The sequence below is a fragment of the Mirounga leonina genome, unplaced genomic scaffold (genome assembly GCF_011800145.1).
Source record: "Mirounga leonina isolate KUSES-001 unplaced genomic scaffold, KU_Mleo_1.0 Mir_178, whole genome shotgun sequence".
In the NCBI taxonomy this organism is placed as follows: domain Eukaryota; kingdom Metazoa; phylum Chordata; class Mammalia; order Carnivora; family Phocidae; genus Mirounga; species Mirounga leonina.
The window spans coordinates 6651699-6676993 of NW_023270464.1; the positions used below are offsets into that span (position 1 = coordinate 6651699).

General features: G+C 40.6%; 1 pseudogene; it reads left to right on the forward strand.

Annotated features, from left to right (window-relative positions):
* The first annotated feature begins 1195 nt into the window (after positions 1-1195).
* On the forward strand, positions 1196-25295 carry LOC118023151 (annotated as a pseudogene).

Below are 25295 nucleotides of genomic sequence, written 5' to 3' on the forward strand. Positions count from 1 at the left end.
TGATTTAATATTCTTGCAAATTTGTAATGTAGAGTTGGACTCAATTTGCATAATTCAGTACTTTGTAATTATTTGATGATGATGATGAGAATTGCAAATATAAATGTTCAGCAATGTTTTGTAATTGATATAGCTGGATACCTACATCAGGGTACTTGGATTATATCTGAACAGCTAAAATCCAAGCCTAAAGCAAAGCAGAGTGGTGCCACACTTTAATGGAATAAGAAGGCCAGGGTTGTCCCAGATTTGCTAACAATTTACAGTAAATCTTGCCTGGATCTTTTCTACCCTGGATCTCATTTCTTTTTTTTTTTTTTTTTAAAGATTTTATTTATTCATTTGAGACAAAGAGACACAGAGAGACAGAGAGACAGAGAGAGAGACAGAGAGAGAGACAGAGAGAGAACATGAGCAGGGAGAAAGGGAGAGGGAGAAGCAAGCTCCCCGCTGAGCCAGGAGCCTGATGTGGGGCTTGATCCCAGGACCCTGGGATCATGACCTGGGCCGAAGGCAGATGCTTAACCATCTGAGCCACCCAGGCACCCCTGGATCTCATTTCTTCAGCAGAAAAAATGAGGATGTTTGAGTCTCTCCTACCTCGGTAAATACTTTAAGTGAAAAATGACCTTTAAGTCTCACTCTCTGGAACTAGCCATTGTGATCCTAAAACTCAAAGAGAAAAGACCATTATTTAAAGATTCATATTCTGGCACTGATCACCTCTCCTAGATTGATCTGCTACTTGAATCTTGTATTATGTAATCTGAAATATGTCTTGCCTTACCAACAAGAATATAACTTCTTTGAGAGGAATGGATGGATATTATATTAATTCACATCTCCTCCTGCATCTAGTACTGTTCTGTAATCATACTAGAAGTTTGACTAATGTCTATGTATTTAATTAGCAGGATAATTCATGTGTGTGTGTGTGTGTGTGTGTGTGTAGTAATAGCCTGGATTATTTTGTTGAATAAACTGAAATGAAACTAACTTGAATTAAGAGGGAATTATTGACTAATAAAGCTGAGAGGTCCAGGAACCAGAACAAAAATGTCATCAGGATTCCATCTTGCTTTCATCATCACGTCTACCATCTGTTGGCTATAGTCTGGATGGTCTGCCACAAGTCTATAAACCATATACCTATCTTTGGAAAATATCCAAAAGATAATTTTAGCAGAAGATAAAAATGGAAGAAAATAGACAAGGAAATAACAAGGAAAACAAGTGGAATGAGGAACAGCGGGTAAGCTCCATCCCATCAGCCCATACCCACTTTTAGGAGCTTAAGCATTGGGGAGCTGCCCAGGCTTCTTACCCTCCCCCACTGGTCCCACAGCCTAGTCTAGCCTAGCCTCACAAGAACACAGGTGAGAGTGTAGCACAGAACTGGCAGAGCTGGGTCTCACCTGCAATTGGGGAGAGTCTCCTTATTAACACATCCAGAGATAAAATCAATAAGTCTCCATTTGTCAGAGAATGCTGGGTTAAGAAGAAAACTCATCTTTGACTTGACAGAAAATAGCTTATGCCCACTATTGTTGAGGTTTAGCATTCTCAGCGAGAAAATCCATTTGAGCCTCCTGAATTAAAAGCCTGGGGACAGGGTGCAGATCTACCTCCCTGGCCCTCTCTTTGCCCACAGAGAAATTTGAATTGAGAAGAAAGAATGGGAATGGTGGAAACCATTGGAGCACGTCTACAAACCTCCACACCATCAAAAATTAAAACCGACTCCAGTGTTTTATCAGCTTCAGCCAAAAAAAACCACATGGGTTTGCAGAGCCATGGCCTCCCAACAGCACAAAGCTCAGAGGAAATGGACCCAGGGTGGAAGCCAACATCCATTTAGAGGGTCCATGGGGACAGCCAGAGTGCTGCCTGCAGCTCCCCATCTCCCCAAGCCAAAGGCCACATTGGGGGCTGAGCCAGCATCTTCCCAGAAGAAGGAGTGAGTGGGAAAGACAGAGCATAGCAGTGGCTACCAAGCATCTGGGATGAGCATCAGCCACTGGGAACAGACTGGAGCAGGGACTTCATGCTGAAGGGAAGAACGTTTGACTCAGAGAGAGTGCCCTGTGCACTATTCCTCAGGATGTTGCTCCAGATTTTCCCCTTCCATCAGGCTCCTGGCCACAGTCCTATTCTAGCCCCAGCTGTCTTCCCTGCATGGAGGCATTGGAGCAACACCACTAAAGTCCCCTCTGAGCCCACCAACACCATCCCAATTCCTATAACTCCAATGGTGCTATGGTCTCAAGCCCCACCCCCTCACCTGTGCCAATCTGTCTCTCAGGCCATACCCACCACTCTAACCTGTCCCTACTGGTTCTTCATTGCCTGCCACCCCACATACCAGGAAGCCCAGAAAAGAAGTATGCTCCTCAGAGTAAACCAAAATGGCCTTCTGGCTTCTGCTCTTGGAGAGCTGGGTTCCTGCTCTCCTTTTTGTTGCCTGCCCACCCCACTCCCAGCCTTTTAGATATCTGACTTCTTCAGCAATGCCATCTGCTCATCTCAGTTCAGCCTCACTTTTCATTTGCCCCCAGTCCTGGCTTGAGGCAGGCTGGACATCTAATCCAAGAACACTTTTTATTTTGGTATCTCCATAGCTTCAAGGAAGATACCTATGAGGGCCAAAACCCCAATGAGCACTGGAGGAGCCTCTTCAGGGGTGGTTACCACAGCTTCTCTTCCTGAGAAGGGGGTACCCAGACAGCCCTGGCTAACTCCCTTCCCTCTACACCTCTGTCCATGCTGTTCCTGTGCCCAAAACACCATTGGTAGGTCTCTGTGTTCTTTCACCACTGCTGAAACACTAAGTACGTGCCTCATCCAGGGACCCAGCTTCTGATCCCAAGGAACAATCTATTCTACCTCATTTAACCACTTCTATTGCACATAACAGCCTGCCACACTGCTGCAGGTGTGTGTGTGTGTGTGTCTGTGTGCTGATTTTATAAACAAAGTAATTGATGTTATGGGCTTCACAATTGTGTTTTCAGGTAGAGGAAGTGGGTCATGTGTCTACCTGAAAGCACAATTATTATGAAGCCCATAACATCAATTACTTTGTTTATATTTTATCAACTCAGTAATTTGATACTTAATTTTTTAAGGGATGTCTGTCTGAATGATTTTTATCACAGCAGTGGCAGAATTCTGCCTGAAAGCAAAAGGGCCAGCAGGGAGGTAGTAAAGGTCACCTCTGTCTAGTGTTTTCTAGGCACTTAGTGCTCCATGGGTGTTAACCCATTTCATCCTTAGTCAACTTCATGGGGTAGCTACTATTATCATCCTCAGTTTGCACATAAGGAAAATGAGGCAAGGAGAGGCCACATAACTTCCCCAAAGTCAAGCCAGCACCCACATTTTTAACCACTTTGAACTGTTTACCACCAGATGATCAGCCATGTTCTGGGCTCAGAGCTGGCACAGCAAGGATGGAGCACCAGGAGGGCTCCTCCCTGGCTTTCCAAGGAATACTAACTTCCCCAGGAAATGAAGAGCTAGAGGGTTCTGTGCCTCTAACCCTCTCTTCTATATGTGTAAAGAATTTTTAACCCCCTAGTTAGTGATCAGCCAGGGAAAGATATAAAATGCTGCTCACTGTGCTTGCTGAACTCAAGGTACCAAAGAGTGACTCAGCAAAGCTGAAAGCCGAGAGGACTCTTTTTTTTTTTTTGGTTACTTAGAATCCTATGTGTACACTATAGAGTCCCACAGAGGAACTAAGCCTCCTTTTAACAGCCAGTCCCAGCTTGCCAGCCATGTGAGTGGCTGCCTTTGAAGTGGATGCCCCATCCAAGCCTTTGGTTGATGCAGCCCCAGCTGGCAGCCTGATTGCAACCCCATGGGAGTCCCTGAATAAGAGGTACCCAGTCAAGTTTCACCAGGATCCTGACCCAGAGAAACTGTGCAAGTCAATAAATGTTTGTTATTTTAAGATGCTAAATTTGGGGGTAACTGTTATACTAAAATTGATAATTAGTAAGATTATGTATTTGCTTGTATTATTTCCTGCATTAGATTTTAGATTCCTTACACCACACATAAAAATAGACTCAAAATGGATGAAAGACCTCAATGTGAGACAGGAGTCCATCAAAATCCTTAAGGAGAACACAGGCAGCAACCTCTTTGACCTCAGCCGCAGCAACTTCTTCCTAGAAACATTGCCAAAGGCAAGGGAAGCAAGAGCAAAAATGAACTATGGGGACTTCATCAAGATAAAAAGCTTTTGCACAGCAAAGGAAACAGTCAACAAAACCAAGAGACAACTGACAGAATGGGAGAAGATATTTGCAAATGACACATCAGATAAAGGGCTAGTATCCAAAATCTATAAAGAACTTATCAAACTCAACACCCAAAGAACAAATGATCCAATCAAGAAATGGGCCAAAGACATGAACAGACATTTTTCCAAAGAAGACATCCAAATGGCCAACAGACACATGAAAAAGTGTTCAACAACACTCAACATCAGGGAAATACAAATCAAATCCTCAATGACATGCCACCTCATACCAGTCAGAATGGCTAAAATTAACAAGTCAGGAAACGACAGATGTTGGCGAGGATGCGGAAAAAGGGGAACCCTCCTACACTGTTGATGGGAATGCAAGCTGGTGCAGCCACTCTGTAAAACAGTATGGAGGTTCCTCAGAAAGTTGAAAATAGAGCTACCCTACGACCCAGCAATTGCACTACTGGGTATTTACCCTGAAGATACAAATGCAGTGATCTGAAGGGGCACATGCACCCTAATGTTTATAGCAGCAAGGTCCACAACAGCCAAACTATGGAAAGAGCCAAGATGTCCATCAGCAGATGAATGGATAAGGAAGATATGTGTGTGTGTGTGTGTGTGTATATAGATATATATAGATATAGATATAGATGATATAGATATAGATATAGATATAATGGAATATTATGCAGCCATCAAAAAATGAAATCTTGCCATTTGCAACAATGTGGATGGAACTAGAGGGTAGTATGCTAAGCGAAATAAGTCACTCAGAGAAAGACAATTATCATATGCTCTCACTGATATGAGGAATTTGAGAAACAAGACAGAGGATCATAGGGGAAGGGAGGGAAAAATGAAACAAGATGAAACCAGATGGGGAGACAAACCGTAAGAGGCACTTAATCTCAGGAAACAAACTGAAGGTTGCTGGAGTGGTGGGGGTTGGGAGGGATAGGGTGGCTGGGTGATAGACATTGGGGAGGGTATGTGCTATGGTGAGCGCTGTGAATTGTGTAAGACTGATGAATCACAGACCTGTACCCCTGAAACAAATAATAATTATATGTTAATAAAAAAATTTAGATTCCTTAAAATGATCATTTAGGTACATCATGTTGCATCTAGCACAGTTTCTAAAATCTGATATGTTCTCCAGAAATGTTCATTGCATGCATGAATAAATGAATGAATTTCTGATCCACTTCAGGGCTGATTTATTCATTATTAAGAACCTAATTGAAGTCAGGCATTGAACTAAACTCTGGGACCTGTCTAAGTTGGGGTCCTCAGAAGTCAACTATGAAATGAGGCTATGAACATGTTCAGAGTCATCCCAACCAAGGCTAGTTGCTGGGTTCTCACTCATAGCTCCTCACGAACTTCTCTGGTTGAAGGCTGCTATTCTTGGCTTGTCCGTGAGTGAGTCCAAATATACTCCCAACATGAGAACACAAGTGCTCAGGAAGAGAACCTCAGGCACATGCAGCAAGCAGCCTTTGGCACAGGCAGGGCACCAGTAGCATCTGCCATGGAATAAAATATAAAGCAAATGCCTAGATTTTTAGGAGCTCAGACTATCGTAAAAAAATGTATAATTATAGTAAAGTATTAGCAGTAAATAATAAAAATAAGTTGCTAGAATTATGAATGTTTTCACTGCCTAGTGGGTTGTGGAAGCCTTCACAAGGAGGTATTTGAACCAGTGCTTCGAAGTGAGTGAGAATTTGCCAGGAAGACAAGGTGGAGAGGATATGCTGGGAGGAGAGAACAGCACATACAAAGGCATTGAAGTGAGAGTGCACACTATGTGTCAGGGAATGGGAAATGCCTACTGGTACCTCAGGTCCCAGTTGCAAGGGAGCCAGTAAGAAAGGATATGTTTGCAACTAAGGACTCCTAAGCTATGGAGGTATTTCCTGATGGCAGAAGTCCACCACTAGCAGGAAACCCTAACATCCTGAGGATTAGAGTCTATATTGCTGACACTCCCAACTTTCCCAACACTCCCATTATTAAACAAATTCCCAGTATTCTCAACACACCCAACACCCCCAAATTCACAACATTCCCAACACCCCCCAAATTCACAACATTCCCAATACTGCCCAAATTTCTAAGATTCCCAACACTCCCAATATTCCACAAATTCCCAACATTCTCAACATTCCCAACATTCTCAACACTCCCAATATTCCCAACACTAATATTCCCCAAATTCCCAACACCCCCAATATTCCCAACACTCCCAATACTTCCCAAATTTCCAACATTCCCACAACTCCCAATATCCCCAACTCTCCCAATACCCCCCAAATTTTCAACATTTCCAACACTCCCAACACCCCCAATATCCTGACATTCCCAACACTCCCTGAATTTCTAACAATTCAATGCTCCATAGAAGCAGCATCACATGCCAGATGAGATCCTGGCCTCTGAAGTTAAATAACCCAGGGAGCAGCCCTTGCTGTGATGAATAAGGATTGGGGTCTTTCCCATCTGTTTTGTGACTACTGGGCAACTGAAACCCTTGCCTATATTTGGAGACTGTTAAAGACAAAATATTTGCATCTCACAAAAACTCCTATGTTGAAGTTCTAACCCCCAATTTGATGGTATTAGGAGGTGAGGCCTTTGGAAGGTGATTAGGGTTGAGATGACATCATGAGGGTGGAGGTTCCATGATGGGTTAGAGACACCTAAGAAGAGACACCACAGAGCTTGTTTTTTTTTTCCTCCCATATGAGCACACACTGAGAAGGTGACCATCTGCAAGCCAAAAGCAGGTCCTCACCAGAACCTGGCCATGTTGGCGCCCTCAGTTTGGAGTTTTAGCCTCCAGAACAGTGAGAAATAAATGTCTATTCTTTAAGTTACCCAGTGTATAGTATTTTGTTATGACAGCCTAAGCTGTCTTACAGAGACTGTGCTGGAATAGTAGTCTTGGAGTGGCAGGGCCTTGCTTTCAATGGCAGGAGCCAGGAGGGTTCAGATATTCCTGTTCTCTACCCCCAGAAGCTGGACTACAGGCTGTGACCTGGGCCAGGCCCATGGCATGCAAGTCTGCAGACAACATAAAAGTGCAGGGGCAGTTTTCAGGTGACAGTGACACCTGGGGACCTGAAACATCATCATGGCCCTTTGCTAGAGTGGGGACACCTGAGGGGTCTGGTAATAATAAATGGAGCCTGGTTCAGGCCTCTCACAGGGCAGGGCATTGTTGGAACTATGTGACTAAGACATGTAAAGTACTCCTAATACACAGTCATAATTCAATTCATGGCTATTATTGCTTTTTTGTTTTTTGCTGGTGATTTGTGGGCTTCTCAATAGGGATCCCTTCCCACATAGGATAGGTGGTTTTGATCTAACCCTGTGCTTCTTAACTAAAGCTTTGCTTTCATAGATAGTTCTCTCTGAGCTGCCACACTCATGCCAAGCTGCACACCAAAGGAGGTGAATTGCTATCACCTATTCCTTTATATGAGATCATTTCTTATCTGGAGTTTTACAGGCACAGAAGAAAATTGTTCTCAACATTACTGTGATTTGAAAATCTAATGGATTTATGATTTTTGTGTATGTTTTTGTCATAGGAATAAAAAAGTGGCAATTTTATTGTCTTTGTTTTTTTGGCAGTTCCCATAGCAGTAAAATATTCACTCAATAATGACATTTACAACTTTCCAACTACAGGTAGGATTACATATATTTGCATTTTAAATCCTTGGCAATAAAGCTTCCTCCCATGTATATCTCTGTTTTATTATGTGCTTAAAATTTGCTCTAAAAGATAAATAAAATGGAATAGCAGGGTATGAATCTAGAAGTTTTCAAGAAATGCTGATTTGTGTTTATATGACATAATTTCTTTTTTAAGCCCACTTCCACTGGTGGCAGAAATGAAATTTTAGACAAGTTAGGCCACACACACACACACACACACACACCCCACACACGCGTGCATTCTTCCAATTTTCCGCCAGGTTGTGGCTGTGTTTTATACAGTTCCTTGGTGCCATGGCCTCAGAGCTGGGTGGGGATGGGTGTCTATCCTCTGTTATATCACCTTCAGTCTGCCATCCCCTGAGAGGTACATCTCCATAGCTAGTCTGGTGTGTGCAGGCTGCTGGTCACCTCTCACTTCTCAGTGCAGGGCCCCCTCTGTCCAACCTTCTCCCAGCTACTTTAGGTTACACTTAGGAACCTAAAAGTAGCCCCCCGAAGCCTATGCCATTCTGGAGCCTCAGGGACTGAGTAGGAGTGGGGTACCTTTCTGTGGTACTCTTGACACCTGCTTCTCAGGCAACCCTGGAGTAAAAGAGAGTTCTGTGATGCTTGTATGTATCCAACAGCCTATGTGACCATAGATCCAGGACCATGTCTATGCTGCAGGTAAGGCACTCAGAGATTTTCCAAGCAAGTGGGGTCTTCTATACTCCTAGATTCCCTGAGTCATCTGGATTCTGCTGTGCCTTCTGGTCATCTCCACCTGTTCTCTCTGCTAGGGCTCTGACTTCTGGGGGAGTGCCCTGAGATCTTGCTCAGAGTTTCATGACTCCACATTTCCCCTTTTCTTCTCTAACTTCTTCTATCCCTCTCCAGCCCATGAAAACTTGATCAACTCTTCAGGATGGGAAAAAAAAAAACTGAATCAAAATGAGCACATATTTTTTGTCAGGGCCTGAATTTTGAAACTCAAAATGCTTTCATCTCAGACTATAGATTCAGACATGACTTTCAAAAGTCTAGTTTTGAGATGTTAAAAGATTGTGTAATACAAACTCTCTCTCTTTCCCTCTACCCCCCTGCCCCACCCTCTTTCTCTGTCCCCCCACCCACCCACTCTGCTGTGCATGGTATACACTATGTACCCTGACTGATGCCTCACTGGGGTAAGGCCAAAGGATGCCTGGAAGTACTGTGGGAAAAGAATTTGTTGTTTCTCTATAAAATATTACCCCACTGCACATGTAAATATTTGAATGCCATCTAGAAAGGGTTTTTTGCATCTATCAGATTCCTTGGTGATGCTAATAACGGCTGAACTGTGAGGTGTTGAAGATCACAGGCTGGGGTGCCTTAGGAGACCAGGTTTCACCAGGAGATGTGGGAGTGGCCTGTGATGTGGTCTCTGGAGTGCTCAGTCCTGACATTTAGTGCTGTGGCAGCTCCCCTGAGGATCCCTCTAGCAGCATGGTTCAGGGGGATCTGTGTGGAGGAAAATGGGGAGACTTGGAAACATTTGCTTGGGAATTTAATCATACAGCATGAGTGCATTCCTCATTTGTCTCCCTCCTTATCCTGCCATAACATACAGGAAAAAATAGGCAGTGGAGGCTGAAGGGCATTCTCAGGGCCTCTCTGGATGATCCCTATATTGGGCTTCCAGAGACTGGTGTGGACAGAGCTGGGGACAATGGCTGATTTACCTGGATCCAGGTCTTCTTAACCTCCTCATTCTGCCCACGTACATGCAGCCCTCAGCCTTCCACTCCCTTTAAATAAAGATATCAATATTGATCTCTTTTTCCTCTTATTCTTTCACAGTTAAACTGATACAATAATTTAAGCTGGATTGTTTCTACTTTAACTACCACTGCTCCAGGCTGAGATTGCATCTTCACCGTGGGATGTGTGGAGTTTACTCACCTCACCTAAAGAAGGAATTTCTACTGCAGTTGGTAGAGGGTGTTCTGGACTCTGCCCTCAAGTCACACACCACAGCTCCTTTGTGCTTTTTCAGGCTGGCACTGAGTGGCCAAAATCACCATCCTTCCCCCTACAAGAGGAAGAGAGAAATACAGAAGGTACGTGCTAATGAGCTAGGCTCGAAGGAAATATCTGACAAAGTCTGATATTTGGAAGGAATACCAGGATCAAGAAAAGTGTGGATGAAGTTATGGAATTTGGGAAATATCACAAGTACTTAGAATATTAAAAACAAATAAAAACCTGAGTCCATAATGTGAGTTTTCAGAGGCACAGAACCCTCACCTCTCTGGGGCATTACGTGTGACCATGTGTGCCTCACACACTAATCTGGTTGCTACAAAGCACCACGGCACCATATCAGTCTTTCAGGGTTTCCTCCAGCTGCCTGGATCTGGGGCTTTTGACTCAGACTCAAGGATGCTCTTAGGGACAGTGCCATACTGGTTCCTGTGGCAGAAAATGCCACTTTCAGAAGCCCTATTCTGTACTCACCTATCCCGAGAAACCTGGGCCATCACTGCTCAGTAGGGACCCTCAGCAAAGTGAGAAAAATGGTTTCCAAACACAGTTCCCAGAAGGTGCAACAGACATTTTCCCTGGAGTTTGGTGGGATGGTTGAATTATTAAATAAGATGTTGGCATGAGGGTCAAGAGATCTGAAGTCAAGAGATCTGTGTAGTCAAGCGATCTGAACTGATGAGAGAGTCAAACATCCTCAATCCACAAAATGTTAGATTTTGCAAAGGACTGCAGAAATCTTTGATTCTGACTTTTTTTGGTGTTGAGGACTGTATTATTCTGGTTGGGTTGCCATAACAAAGTACTGTAGATGGAGGGGCTCAAACAACAAACATTTGCTTCACCCTTCTGGAGGCTGGGAGTCCAAGATTCAGGTGTCAGCAGGACTGTTTCTCCTGAGGCCTCTCTCTTTGGCTTGTCTCTCCTTGGTCACCTTCTCACTGTGTCCTCACGTGGCCTTTCCCCTGTGTGTCCATCACTGGTGTTTCTCCTTCTTCTTATAAGGATACCAGTCACATTGGATTAGGGTCCTACCCTATGATCTCATTTAACTTTAATTACCCCTTTAAAGTGCCATATCCTAATACAGCCAGATTGGGAGTAGAGCTTCAACATAGGAATTTGATGGGGAGGGCACAGTGCAGTTCATAACAATGACCCATTCTGCTACTTCATGACTTAAAACAAGAAAGCATTACATTATCAATGGTATGAATAGAATGGGTTAGATGGTACCCTGAAAGATATTCAGGAATGAAATCAGACACATCAGCATTGAAGCAGGACTCTGTAACCCACTGGTTGAGACAAAGCAAGTCACTTTGCCTCCTTGAGTCATTATTACTTCACTGGGAAAACAGGGGAAGTGATATATATCCTGCATGGCTGGGAATATTAGAAATCATGTTTACAAAATGAGTACTCACAGAAGACATCATTCTGAACCATTGGCAACATTCTCGACACTCCACGGGATCCCAAGGTGCAGTTAAGTCCTTGCCGCCACTGTGAGAAGCATTTATCTGAAGGATTCCTGAACATGTGCTATAGGACCATGCAACCCTGGATACACCAGATTTGACATTGAGCCAAAGTCCATATACACTCAGGGGCTTAACACACTACTTCTATGAGAACATTATGGAAATTTTCTGTGGGATCCTGAATGAACATCTGACTTCTCATGAGGACTGGATCTGCTGCTGAGCATGCACCTCATGCTTCACCACATCTGCCAATATTCTAACCACAAACTCCTTCATGTGATCTGAACAAGCTCTTTCTGTACCTTACAGTCCAGAAAAAAAGTTTTAATTAAAAATAAATAGATACCTTTTATAATAATGAACAAGGCTACATGAGGGACTTAGTCAAGGTTGTAAACTAGAACATGGATTTTACAGAGTTACATTGAAATTCCTATCACTGCAGGAATGTTCTACCAGGATCTGAGGTCAAGGAAAGGGCTGAGGAAGGAGGCCAAGCAGAAAAGGGAAAGCTGGGGTGACTGATCACAATGACAACGGAGTCCACACAATGGGGCAGGGCGGACTATCTCTGGAAATAAAAATAGTTAATTTAAGTTTCCAAATAAAACAGAGCAAAAGGCCTTCATGCATGAAACAACTACTTTTTTAAAGAAAAAATAGATAAAATAAATGAAACAATGGCTTTATGTCACTAGACATGAGACAGCAAAGGATAGTAATTGCTGAGAGATGGGAAATGAAAGGAGCAACCCCCTACAATTGCCTTAAGTTTCCAGATTACAACACAGAGAGGTACAACTAAGGCAGAGCCCAGAAGATTGTTTGAATGGAGGAGAAAGAACTGAGATTCCAGAGCAAGGCACACAGAGTACATGCAACAGAGTACCAGAGAGGAGAGAGCTGCAAAAAGTCCTCGAGTGGTCAGCAGAATATCATCAAGGCATGTATGTGAAGAAACTACCAGAGGTTGTAGAAAGAGCCTCCTAAAAGGATCAGAGGGAACAGTGCCTGCACTCACATGGGCTAAAAATCATATCTGTTCCCCCAACCATACTGGTGGATAATTTACAGGGTATTGGGTAGAATCGTAAGAACAGACTTGCCTCACTTATGGGTGATAATAAACTCTTTATTGAACACTAGATCCTGTCTAGCAAATTTTAAAGCAGAACCCTAAAGGATCAAACTGTTTCCCTGTAACCTAATAGCAAACTGAGCTTAACAATATTTGTAGGGATACCTAGCTGGCTCAGTCAGTAGAGCACGCAACTCTTGATCTCAGGGTTATGAGTCAAGTCCCACACTGGGCATGGAGACTACTTAAAGAAAAAGAAAAAAAAAAGAATATTTGTAGGAATACAAAAAGTCCATCATGTAACAGGACAAAAATCACAATGTCATACAACAATTAAAAATAATCAGACGTGCAAAGAAGTAGGAAAATGATCTGTGAAAGATACATTAGAATTAACAGAAAAGAACATTACAATTGTTATTACAACTCTATTCCAGGTGTTCAAAAAAATTTAAATAGAGACATGACCCAAATAAAACCTCTAAAAACATAAATGATAAGCCTGAGATGAAAGACGAAATACACTATATAAATTAAGGGCATGTTAGACATTGCAGAAAAACAGATTTTGTGAATTTGAAGACACAGCAATGGAAGCTATCCAAGAATAAACACATGGAGGAGGAAAAAAAAAAAACAATAAATGAATGAAAAGAGCATCAATGAGCTGTGGAGCAAAACTTTAAGTGGTCTAATGTGTGTAAATGGTATTCATAGAGGGAGAAAGGCAGAAAAAAGTATCTGAAGAAATAATAGCCAAAAACCTTTCAAATTTGATAAAAATTACAAAGCCAAAGATCAAAGATATTTAACAAATTCCAAGCACAAGCCACATGAAAAAAAATACACCAAGGCACATCATAATCAAATTGCTCAAAACAGAGGGGCGTAGCAAGATGGCGGAGCAGTAGGAGACCTGGATTTCGTCTGGTCTCAGGAATTCAGCTGGATAGGGATCAAACCATTCCGAACACCTATGAACTCAACAGGAGATTGAAGAAAAGAATAGCAGCAACTCTCTGAACAGAAAAGCGACCACTTTCTGGAAGGTAGGATGTGCGGAGAAGTGAATCCGAGGCAATATTCGGGAGGATAGACGGCGGGGGAGGGGGCCTCCATAGGCTGCTACTGGCAAGTGATAGAGCCCCGGAGCACAAAATCGGAACTTTTAGAAGTCGGCTCCGCTGAGGGATGTCACTCTGGTGGCTAAGTGGGGGGGTGGAACCCTCGTGGGACAGTGTGGTCTCAGGACCCTCAGGGTCACAGAAACACCGGGGGTGCCTGAGTGCGGCAGAGCTCCCAGGTATCGGAGTGGGGAAGCCGGCTGCAGAGACGGAGTCCAGGCGCGGGCTCTCACCTCAGGGTTGTCATAAACCGTGATCCGGGGCACAGTCGGGCCACTGCTCATCCAGCAGGAACCCAACAAGCGGCAGATCCAGGGAGACTCACCTTCTTCCCCCGAGAGGAGAGGTGTGGGAGCGCACTGCAGGAATCTGCTGGGTTTGGAGACTCCACACGGGGTCGGAGCCAGAGATAGAAATGCTCAGTCACAGGCCAGGTGAGCATAGAGTGCGGCCGGAGACTGGGGAGACGGGAGTGACTGACTGCTTTTCTCTGGGGGTGCACTGAGGAGTGGGGCCCCGAGTTCTCGGCTCCTCTGGGGCGGAGATTGGGAGGCCATCATTTTCACTCTCAGCCTCCAAAGCTGTACGGAAAGCTTGCAGGGAACAAAAGCTCCCAAGAGCAAACCCGAGCAGATTACTTAGCCCGGACCGGGCAAGGGCAGGGCAATTCCGCCTCCATCAAAGACATTTGGGAACCATGGCAGATCTCCCCAGAAGATCAGCGAGAACAGCCAGCCAAGACCAAGTTTACCCATCAATGAGAACAGCAGAACTCCAGCGTTAGGGGAATACTGCACATAGAATTCATGGCTTTTTTACCATGATTCTTTAGTCTTTCAAAGTTAATTTTTTTAACTGTCTTTTTTTTTTTTTTGAATTTTTCTTTTTCCCTTTTTCAACCAACATCTTATCAATCCCTTTTTTAAAAAACATTTTTATTTTTCATTTTTAGAGTCATATTCTATCCCTTAGGAGTAGTTACCTTTATTTTTGGCATATATATATATATATATAAGTTGTTCTCTCTTTAAAATTTTGAAATAGTTTCTTCTAACAGATCAAAATATACCCTAAATCTCTACTGTATGCTTTTGTTCTATTCTCCTGCCTGATCACATTCTCTCCCTTTTTTTTTCTTTCTTTTTTTTTTTTTAAATCCTCTTTTCTTTTTTCAAACAACTTCTTATCAATTCCTTTTATAAAATTTTTTTATAATTTTCATCATTACAGTCATATTCCATCCCTTCATCATATCAACCCTTATTTTTGTACATATATAAGTTTTTCTTTCTTTAAAATTTTGGGAGGCACTTTCTTCAAACAGACCAAAATACATCCCAAATCTAGTGTGTGGCACTGATCTATGTACCAGCCTGATCATATTTGATCATATTCTGTTTTTTTGTTGTTGTTGTTCTGGTTTTTTTTTTTCTGTTTTTATCTTTTTCTTTTTCCTTTTTTTTTGCTTTTTCTTTTTTCTTTCTTTCCCTTCCTTTTTCCCCCAGCTTCAGGTCTTCTGATCTGTTTAGAGTATATTTTCTGGGGATGTTGTTACGTTAGCATTTTGTTCTCTCATTAATATATTCTCCTCTGGACAAAATGACAAGACAGAAAAAATCACCTCAACAAAAAGAACAAGAGGTAGTACCAACTGCCAGGGACCCACTCAACATGGACATTAGTACGATGTTGGATCTAGAGTTGAGAATCATCACTTTAAAGATACTAGCTGGGCTTGAAAAAAGCATGGAAGTTATTAGAGAAATGCTTTCTGGAGAAATAAAAGAACTAAAATCTAACCAAGTCAAAACCAAAAAGGCTATTAATGAGGTGCAATAAAAAATGGGGGCGCTAACTGCTAGGATAAATGAGGCAGAAGAGAGAATCAGTGAGATAGAAGACCAAATGATGGAAAATAAAGAAGATGAGAAAAAGAGAGATAAACAACTACTGGATCACGAGGGCAGAATTCAAGAGATAAGCGATACCATAAGACGAAACAACATTAGAATAATTGGGATCCCAGAAGAAGAAGAAAGAGAGAGGGGGCAGAAGGTATATTGGAGCAAGTTATAGCAGAGAACTTCCCTCATTTGGGGAAGGAAACAGGCATCAAAATCCAGGAGGCACAGAGAACCCCTCTCAAAATCAATAAAAATAGGTCAACACCCCGACATCTAATAGTAAAACTTACAAGTCTCAGAGACAAAGAGAAAATCCTGAAAGCAGCTTGGGAGAAGAGATCTGTAACCTACAATGGTAGAAACATTAGATTGGCAACAGCCCTATCCACAGAGACCTGGCAGGCCAGAAAGGACTGGCATAATATCTTCGGAGCACTAAACAAGAAAAATATGCAGCCAAGAATACTATATCCAGCTAGGCTGTCATTGAAAATAGAAGGAGAGATAAAAAGCTTCCAGGACAAAAAAAAACTAAAGGAATTTGCAAACATGAAACCAGCCCTACAAGAAATATTGAAAGGGGTCCTCTAAGCAAAGAGAAAGACTGAAAGAAACATAGACCAGAAAGGAACACAGACAATACACAGTAACAGTCACCTTACAGGCAATACAATGGCACTAAATTCCTATCTTTCAATAGTTACCCTGAATGTAAATGGGCTAAATGCCCCAATCAAAAGACACAGGCTATCAGACTGGATTAAAAAACAAGACCCATCAATATGCTGTCTGCAAGAGACTCCTTTTAGACCCAAAGACACCCCCAGATTGAAAGTGAGGGGGTGGAAAACCATTTACCATGCTAATGGACACCAAAAGAAAGCTGGGGTGGCAATCCTTTATCAGATTAGATTTTAAACCAAAGACTGTAATAAGAGATGAGGAAGGACACTATATCCTACTTAGAGGGTCTATCCAACAAGAAGATATAACAATTGTAAATATCTATGCCCCTAACATGGGAGTAGCCAATTTTATAAGGCAATTAATAACAAAAGCAAAGAAACACATCGACAACAATACACTAATAGTGGGGGACTTTAACACCCCCCTCACTGAAATGGACAGATTATCTAAGCAAAAGATCAACAACGAGATAAAGACTTTAAATGACATGCTAGACCAAATGGACTTCACAGACATATTCAGAACATTCCATCTCAAAGCAACAGAATACACATTCTTCTCTAGTGTCCATGGAATATTCTCCAGAATCAATCACATCCTAGGTCATAAATCAGGTCTCAACCAGTACCAAAAGATTGGGATCATTCCCTGCATTTTCAGACCACAATCCTTTGAAACTAGAACTCAATCACAAGAGGAAACTCAGAAAGAACTCAAATATATGGAGGCTAAAGAGCATCCTACTACAGAATGAATGGGTCAACCAGGAAATTAAAGAAGAATTTAAAAAATTCATGGAAACCAATGAAAATGAAAACACAACTGTTCAAAATCTTTGGGATGCAGCAAAAGCAGCCTTAAGAGGCAAGTATATAGCAATACAAGCCTTCCTCAAGAAACAAGAAAGGTCTCAAGTACACAACCTAACCCTCCACCTAAAAGAGCTGGAGAAAGAACAGCAAATAAAGCCTAAACCCAGCAGGAGAAGAGAAATCATAAAGATCAGAGCAGAAATCAATGAAATAGAAACCAAAAGAACAGTAGAACAGATCAACGAAACTAGGAGCTGGTTCTTTGAAAGAATTAACAAGATTGATAAACCCCTGGCCAGACTTATCAAAAAGAAAAGAGAAATGACCCAAATCAACAAAATCATGAATGAAAGAGGAGAGATCAAACCAACACCAAAGAAATACAAACAATCATAAGAACATATTATGAGCAATTCTATGCCAGCAAATTAGATAACCTGGAAGAAATGGATGCATTCCTAGAGATGTATCCACTACCAAAACTGAACCAGGAAGAAATGGAAAATGTGAACAGACCTATAACCACTAAGGAAATTGAAGCAGTCATCAACAATCTCCCAACAAACAAAAGCCCAGGGCCAGATGGCTTCCCAGGGAAATTCTACCCAACATTTCAAGAAGAATTAATACCTGTTCTTCTGAAAGTGTTCCAAAAAATAGAAATGGAAGGAAAACTTCCAAACTCGTTTTATGAAGCCACCATTACCTTGATCCCTAAACCAGACAAAGACCCCATCAAAAAGGAGAATTACAGACCAATATCCTTGATGAACATGGATGCAAAAATTCTCACCAAAATACTAGCCAATAGGATCCAACAGTACATTAAAAGGAATATTCACCACGACCAAGTGGGATTTATCCCTGGGCTGCAAGGTTGGTTCAACATCCGAAAATCAATCAATGTGATACAATACATTAACAAAAGAAAGAACAAGAATCATATGATCTTGCAGAAAAAGCATTTGACAAAGTACAGCATCCTTTCTTGATCAAAACTCTTCAGAGTGTAGGGATCGAGGGTACATACCTCAATATCAAAAAAACCATCTATGAAAAACCCACAGCAAATACCATTCTCAATGGGGAAAAACTGAAAGCTTTCCCCCTAAGGTCAGGAATGTGGCAGGGATGTCCACTATCACCACTGCTATTCAACATAGTATTAGAAGTCCTCCCACAGCAATCAGACAACAAAAAGAAATCAAAGGTATCCAAATCGGCAAAGAAGAAGTCAAACTCTCACTCTTTGCAGATGATATGATACTTTATGTGGAAAACCCAAAAGACTCCACCCCAAAACTGCTAGAACTCATACAGGAATTCAGTAAAGTGGCAGGATATAAAATCAATGCACAGAAATCATCAGCACTCCTATACACCAAGAACAAGACAGAAGAAAGAGAAATTAAGGAGTCGATCCCATTTACAATTGCACCCAAAACCATAAGATACCTAGGAATAAATCTAACCAAAGAGGCAAAGGATCTGTACTCAGAAAACTATAAAATACTCATGAAAGAAATTGAGGAAGACACAAAGAAATGGAAAAACGTTCCATGCTCATGGATTGGAAGAACAAATATTGTGAAGATGTCAATGCTACCTAGAGCAATCTACACATTCAATACAATCCCCATCAAAATACCATCCACTTTTTTCAAAGAAATGGAACAAATAATCCTAAAATTTGTATGGAACCAGGAAAGATCCCAAATAGCCATAGGAATGTTGAAAAAGAAAAGCAAAGCTGGCAGCATCACAATTCCGGACTTCCAGCTCTATTACAACGCTGTCATCATCCAGACAGTATGGTACTGGCACAAAAACAGACACATAGATCAATGGAACAGAATAGAGTCCAGAAATGGACCCTCAACTCTATGGTCAACTGATCTTTGACAAAGCAGGAAAGAAAGAATGTCCAATGGAAAAAAGACAGTCTCTTCAACAAATGGTGTTGGGAAAATTGGATAGCCACATGCAGAAGAATGCAACTGGACCATTTTCTTACACCACACACAAAAATAGACTCCAAATGGTTGAAAGACCTCAATGTGAGACAGGAGTCCATCAATATCCTAAAGGAGAACACAGGCAGCAACCTCTTCGACCTCAGCCACAGCAATTCTTCTTAGAACATTGCCAAAGGCCAGGGAAGCAAGGGCAAAAATGAACTTTTGGGACTTCATCAAGATAAAAAGCTTTTGCACAGCAAAAGAAACAGTCAACAAAACCAAAAGACAGCCGACAGAGTGGGAGAAGATATTTACAAATGACATATCAGATAAAGGGCTAGTATCCAAATGTATAAAGAACTTATCAAACTCAACACCCAAAGAACAAATGATCCAATCAAGAAATGGGCAGAAGACATGAACAGACATTTTTCCAAAGAAGACATCCAAATGGCCAACAGACACATGAAAAAGTGCTCAACATCGCTCGGCATCAGGGAAATCCAAATCAAAACCTCAATGAGATACCACCTCACACCAGTCAGAATGGCTAAAATTAACAAGTCAGGAAATGACAGATGTTGGCGGGGATGAGGAGAAAGGGGAACCCTCCTACACTGTTGGTGGGAATGCAAGCTGGTGCAGCCACTCTGTAAAACAGTATGGAGGTTCCTCAAAAAGTTGAAAATAGAGCTACCATATGATCCAGCAATTGCACTACTGGGTATTTACCCCAAAGATACAAATGTAGGGATCCGAAGGGGTACGTGCACCCCGATGTTTATAGCAGCAATGTCCACAATAGCCAAACTGTGGAAAGAGCCAAGATGTCCATCGACAGAAAAAGAAGATGTGGTATATATATACAATGGGATATTATGCAGCCATCAAAAGGAATGAGATCTTGCCATTTGCAATGACGTGGATGGAACTGGAGGGTGTTATGCTGAGCGAAATAAGTCAATCAGAGAAAGACAACTATCATATGACCTCACTGATATGAGGAATTCTTAATCTCAGGAAACAAACTGAGGCTTCCTGGAGTGGGGGTTGGGGTGGGAGGGATGGGATGGCTGGGTGATAGACACTGGGGAGGGTATGTGCTACTGAGTGCTGTGAATTGTGCCAGACTGTTGAATCACAGATCTGTACCTCTGAAACAAATCATACATTATATGTTAAGAAAAAAAAGAGAAAGAAGAAGATAGCAGGAGGGGAAGAATGAAGGGGAGGAATTGGAGGGGGAGAGAAACCATGAGAGACGATGGACTCTGAAAAACAAACTGAGGGTTCTAGAGGGGAGGGGGGTGGGAGAATGGGTTAGCCTGGTGATGGGTATTAAAGAGGGCACGTTCTGCATGGAGCACTGGGTGTTATGCACAAACAATGAATCATGGAACACTACATCAAACACTAATGATGTAATGTATGGTTATTAACATAACAATAAAATTTTTTTTTAATTAAAAAAAAAACAAAAACAAAACTTCAAATTGCTCAAAACACCTCATGAAGAGAAAATCTTAAAAATAGACATGAAAAAAGACTTGTCATATACACAGGAACAAAAATCAGGATGATGGTAAATTTCTCATTAAAAAAAACAAAAAGAAAAACAAGGAAAGCAATAATACAGTGAAAATCTTTAAAGCACTGAAAGTAAAAACTGTCATCCTATATCCAGACAAAATACATTTCAAAATTGAAGAAAAAATAAGTACATTTTCAGACATATAAAGCCAAAATAATTCATTATCACAAAACAAGGAAATCCTGGGGCGCCTGGGTGGCTCAGTCGTTAAGCGTCTGCCTTTGGCTCAGGTCATGATCCCAGGGTTCTGGGATCAAGCCCCGCATTGGGCTCCCTGCTCTGCAGGAAGCCTGCTTCTCCCTCTCCCACTCCCCTTGCTGGTGTTCCCTCTCTCACTATATCTCTCTCTGTCAAATAAATAAATAAAATCTTTAAAAAAAAAAAAAAAACAAGGAAATCCAACAGGCAGAAGAAAGATAGAAATATGGATCTATACACAGAATGAAGAGACCAGAAATGATAACCACATTGGGTAAATATACAAGATTATTTCTTATTATTTAAATCTATTTAAAGGAAAATTGTTTGAACAACAGTAATAGTAATGTACTGTGGGGTTTATGATATATATAAAATCATATGGATAACAGTAATAGCACAAAGGCCAGGATAACTAAAAAATATGCTGTTGTACGGTTCTTATGCTCTACTTGAAGTGTTATAAGATCACATGAAGATATACTGTGGTAAGTTAAAGATGTATTCTATAAATCCTAAAGCAACCACCAAACAGTAACATAAAGAGCTATAACTAATAAGCCAACAGATGTTAAAGTGGAATCATAAATAACACTCATTTTACCTAAGAAGAAATAGGAAAAAGGGGAACAAAGTATGGAAGAGATAAACAGAAAAGAAGAGCAAGATTTAAAGTTAATTATGCCAATTATCACACTAGTTTTAAAGGGTCTGACCACTCTGATTAAAAGTTGGGGATTAGCAGATTAGATAAAATGTTCAAGATCTAACTGTATGTTGTCTACAAAAAAAAAAAGAGAGAGAGAGAGAGAGAGACAAAGAGACTGCATTTTACATACAAAGATACAAATCATTTAAAAGAAAAAGGATAAAAAATTGTACACCATATTAAAAATAATCTAAATAGTACTAAATTTGCTCATTTAATATCAGAAGTAGTCAATTTTGGACCACAGAATATTGCTATCAAAAATAAGCTTAATTCACAATGATAAAGGGGTCAATTAAAGAGGACATGACAATCCTAAATATGTATGCAACCACCAATTCAAAATACTTGAAGCAAACACCGATAGAACTGCAGGGAGAAATACACAAATCTATTATTACACTCAGAGATTTAAATAATTATTAATATTTATTAATTCTTTTTTTTTTTAAGATTTTATTTATTTATTTGACAGAGACAGATACAGCGAGAGAGGGAACACAAGTGGGGAAAGGGGGTGGGAGAGGGAGAAGCAGGCTTCCCGGCGAGCAGGGAGCCCAATGCGGGGCTCGATCCCAGGACCCTGGGATCATGACCTGAGCCGAAGGCAGATGCTTAACGACTGAGCCACCCAGGCGCCCCTTAATATTTATTAATTCTTAAGAATTAATACAGGGGCGCCAAAGCTGGCTCAGTCAGTAAAGCATGTGACTCTTGATCTTGAATTCAAGCCCCACATTAGGTGTAGAGATTACTTAAAAATAAAATCTTTAAAAATAAGAATAAAAGACTATTAAAAATAAGAATAAAAATAAGAATTCATAGAACAAATAACAGGAACTCAGTAACAACACAGAAGACTTTAATACACTGTTAACCAACTTTTCCTAATTGACATACAGAACATTCCAATAACCAACATTAGAATATTTTTTTCATGTGCAACAGAAACAATATTAACCAAGATAGAACATATTCTGGGCTCTAAAACAAGTCTCAATAAATTCAAAAGGATTTAAGTCAAACAAAGTATGTTCTCTAACCATAAACAATTAAACTAGAAATCAATAATAGAATTATCTCTGAGGGAAAAAAATTCCTAAATATTGGAAACTAATTTACACACTTATAAATAACACATAGGTCAAAGAAAAAAATCAGAATGGAAATTAGAAAGTATTATGAAATGAATGCAAATGAAAATGCAACATGTCAAATTTGTGGGCTTCCACTTCAATTATGTTAGAACAAGAAAAGGTCTCAAATTAATGACCACAGAGTCCACCAGTAAGAAAAAAGAGCAAACATAATGGAATATATACAGAAAAAAATGGAATTTAAAAGTAGAAACTAATGTAACAGAAAACCAACAACAACAACAAAAAAATCAATGAAATCAAAAGTCAGGTCTTTTAGAAACTCAATAAACTGATAAACCTCTAGCCAACTGATCAGAAGGAAAGAAGGTGCAGATTACTACCTTCAAGTAGTAACATGTCTTATGAAATACTACAGATTCTATAGGTTCAAAGAAATATATGGATTATTAATAACAATTTTATATCAATAAATTTGACAATTAGATGAAATGGGCAACTTTTTGAAATATATAACTAGAAACCTCACTCAAGAAGAAACAGATAGCATGAATTGTCCTTTATCAAGGGAATTAAAATTATACTCAACATCCTTAAAAAGCAAACAAGTGAAAAAATGCCTACCAGACCCAAATATCTTCACTGAGGAATTTAAGCAAGAAATAATATTAATTCTACATAAACTACAAACTCTTACATAAAATCAAAGAGAAAGGAATACTTCCCAATTCATTCCATGAGACCAGAATTACTCTGATATGAAAACCAGGAGAAGACATTACAAGAAAAGAAAACTACAAAGCAATGTCTTTCATGAATATAAACACAAAATCCCTGGACAAAATACAAGCAAACTGAATCAACATGTGAAAGAGAGCAAATGCATGGCCAGTTTGGATTTATCCTAGCAGTGCATAGTTGATTTAACATCTGAAAATCAATTAATTAATATACCATGCATTCCAGTCATTTCACACTTAGGTATTTATTTACCCAAGAGAAATCAAGGCATATATCCATATAAAAATATGTACATGAATTTTTATAGCAGCTATATTTATAAAAGCCAAAACCTATAAAATCCCAAATCCTCACCAATGATTGAATAAACAGACTGTAGTATATTCATACAATGGAATATTACTCAGCAATAAAATGGAATTAACTAGTGATACATGCAACAACATAAATGAATCTCAAAATAATTATGCCAAGTAAAAGAAACAGAATTTTATTTAAATTCTACAAAACACTAACTAGTGTATAGTGACAGTTGATCAGTGGTCGTCTATGGATAGGGGCAGACTGGAGAGGTGAGGGAGCGAATGATCATAAAGTGGCATGAAGAAATTTGAGGAGATGACATATATATATTCACAATCTTGATTATGGTGATAGTTTAACAGGTGTATTCATATGTTAAAACATATCTAATTAACATATCTAATATGTTAAAACATATCTTCAAATGTATACATATCATAATGTCAGTTGTGCCTCAATAAAGCTATTTTATAAAGAAAATAATAATAACCAACTTTAAAAAGGCCAGGATGCTTTTGGAAATATGTGTCGTGGTGGCTGCATGTTTGCACCAACCAAAACCTGGCACCATTGGCACCACAGATTGAACACAACACAGAAGCCATATGCCATCTGCTCTGCCCTGGCTGCCTCAGCCTTACCAGTGCTGGTCATGTCTAAAGGTCATCCTATTGACGAAGTTCCTGAACTTCCTTTCATGGCTGAAGATAAAGTTGAAGGCTACAGGAAGACCAAGGAGGCTGTTTTGCTTCTTAAGAAACTTAAATGATATCAAAAAGGTCTATGATATCAATGGAATGATATAAAAAAGGTCTATGTATCAAAAAGGAATATCAAAAAGATCTATGCCTCACAGCAAATGAGAGCTGGCAAGGGCAAAACGAGAAACCATCATTGTCTCTAGTGCAGGGGACACTGCATCATCTACAATGAAGACAACAGTATCATCAAGGCCTTCAGAAACATCCCTGGAATTACTTTACTTAATGTAAGCAAACTGAAGATTTTGAAACTTGCTCCTGGTGGGCATGTGGGACATTTCCGCATTTGGACTGAAAGAGCTTTCCACAAGTTAGATGATCTGTATGGCACTTGGTGGAAGGCTGCCTCCCTCAAGAATAACTATAACCTTCCCATGCATAAGATGCTTAATACCGACCTTAGCAGAATCTTGAAAAGCCCAGAGATTCAAAGAGCCCTCCGAGCATGACGCAAGAAAATTCATGGCAGAGTCCTGAAGAATCCACTGAAGAACCTGAGAATCATGTTGAAGCTAAACCCATATGCAAAGACCATGCACCAGAACACCATTCTTCGCAAGGCCAAGAATTACAAACTCTGGATGGATAAGGCAGCAGCAACCTTAGAAGCCAAATCAGATGAAAAGGGTGTTCCAGGCAAGAAGCCTGTGGTAGGGAAGAAAGGAAAGAAGGCTACTGGTGTGAAGAAGAAGAAACCTTTGGTGGGAAAAAAGTCTGCAGCTACCAAGAAACCAGCAGCTGATAAGAAGGCTGCAGAAAAGAAACACACCACAAAAGACAAGAAGTCTGATGCCTAAAAACTTACATTTGTTTATTCCATAAAAGTCAAATAATTTGGACAGCTAATTCTG